This window comes from Macadamia integrifolia, chromosome 2 (assembly GCF_013358625.1).
Source record: "Macadamia integrifolia cultivar HAES 741 chromosome 2, SCU_Mint_v3, whole genome shotgun sequence".
Lineage (NCBI taxonomy): Eukaryota > Viridiplantae > Streptophyta > Magnoliopsida > Proteales > Proteaceae > Macadamia > Macadamia integrifolia.
This window is the reverse complement of record NC_056558.1, coordinates 6,510,138-6,512,187: the sequence shown is the minus strand read 5'-3', so window position 1 is coordinate 6,512,187 and position 2,050 is coordinate 6,510,138. Positions and strand designations below refer to the sequence as shown.

General features: G+C 35.2%; 1 non-coding gene across 1 annotated transcript; it reads right to left on the bottom strand.

The window, feature by feature from the left end:
* Positions 1-1,721: 1,721 nt before the first annotated feature.
* LOC122072414 lies at positions 1,722-1,828 on the bottom strand. The gene has a single exon (XR_006138430.1). It is a non-coding gene; the product is annotated as a small nucleolar RNA R71 (small nucleolar RNA).
* Positions 1,829-2,050: the final 222 nt, after the last annotated feature.

The window sequence follows — 2,050 nt, the reverse complement described above, 5'->3', positions numbered from 1 at the left end:
ATGTTTATGATTTATGCAATTGAGTTGTAATTTTTAAAGTTACAGTTCTAGGCTTAGATCTAGGTGACAAGATCACAAGCTGTGAGCATCATTTTTTTTTTAAATTCAATTTTATTTTTTAAGATTTATTTTCTTCAAGCCTAGAAATTTCAAGTTGGGTTCATTTCAGATATGATTTTTAGGGTTTACAGTATCTCAAATCACCCAAGCTTTCAAGTTCAAGCATTGATTTCGGTAGGTAGGCTTCTTTAATAGTCTTCTCTCCCCCCTCTCATTCCCTCTTCTGACTATCCTTTCTTTCTTAATTTAGGATTTTAATTTCAATCATTACATTATTGCTTCCACATTCCCCTAAGGTTCATGGCTAGTGTATGTGTTGGCTTTGCCCCTCCTAGCCATAGAACCATCATTTTATTATTTTTATTTTAATTGCCTCCCTTTTCCTAAAGCTAAGTAGAGTAACCCTTGTAAGAGTGGCTCTCTGGTCAAGTAGGGAAGCTCATATTATGATGCATCTCTCGGGCTAAGTAGAGAAACTTACTTGTGAGCCTCTCTCTAGCTTTATTCCCTTTCTTTTACTTTATTTTTATTTTAGTATTTTTTTTCATTGTTTTTTAATTGCGTGTGGTGTTTATTTACAGTTATTTATTTATTCAATTTTAATTATGTGGCTTACTTATTTAAATTCGTAGATGACGAATGGTTAGTACGTTATTTTAGATATATATGTTTAGGACAGTAGTTAGAATTAGATCACAACCATTATTTATCAGTTCACTTTCGCATTATTAAAAGAAGCAAAAAAATAAAGTGGCTACTCTCCCTGTGTTCGACCCGTAGCTGCACTGATCCATACGCTTGCAGTTATATTTTAAATCCTAACAAGTTTTTGGAACCGTTGCCGGGGAGACAGTTCTATGTTATTTTTTGCATTCTTTTGGTAAATCGGAGTGCTTTGTTTGCTTTATTTTGTTTTTCCTTTTCTTTTGTTAAATTCCTAAAAAGAACAACTTGCAATAATAGTTGTATTGGTGGAGGTCGCCAAGCCTCACAATGTGATAAACACAGGTTTCGCCCTGTAGCAGTACCTCAGAAATTAACCTGAGCAACCCCGGATCCCTGCAGATAAGCTCCCAAAAAGCCAAAAATAAAAAATAAAAAAATAATAATTAAAAAAAGGGTTTTTCTTTCCATTCTTTTGTGCTTGTCTTATTCTAGTTATGGGTAGTTTTCTATTGCATGAGTGTGAAGTGGGTGTGTAATACTAAGAATCGATTAGAAAGAAGAGATCCAATAAGTAGTGACCTTATACGTTTGCTCTCTTTAAAACCCTTCAATATGGGAGATAAACAGCAAAACCCTCCACCTAAATCTCTGAAAGATAGGTTCTACCTTGTTAGAGTAGTCCAACCTTCCTGCATAGTTCTACCACAAGCCTAGGGTAATAATTTTGAGCTCAAATCTTAGTACATCACTATGTTGCACCACTTTCATGGGCTGACCTCTGAAGATGCATACCTATTTCTAAGGGAATTTTAACATGTATGTGCTCTAATTAAGATCCAATAGCTTTCTGATGATGCTGTTAAGCTTAGGTTTATCACTTTTGCATTGAAAGACCAAGCTAAGAAGTGGTTGTATGGGTTGCCCATAAATTCCATAACCTCATGGGAGCAGTTCACAGTTATCTTAAGAAGTTTTTCCCAACTCACAAGACCAATAAGCTTAGAAGTGATATCCTTCAGTTTAGGCAAAAGCCTAGTGAGTCCTTTTCCAAACTTATGGAGAGATTCAAGGATTTACTCTAAGAATGCCCTCACCATGGCCTAGACTTATGGCATTTATGTTAAATAATTTATGAGGGTATTGATTACCCAACTAAAGAAATTATAGAGTCTATGTGCCCTGAGGGATTCATATCCTTTATAGATGAAGGAAAGGCATGGGAATTCTTACTTGACTTAGCTGACAAAACCCGTGAGTGGTAATCAACCCAAGATAGTGAAATAATCATAAGAGGGAAATGATATTTTATGGATGGGATAGTAGC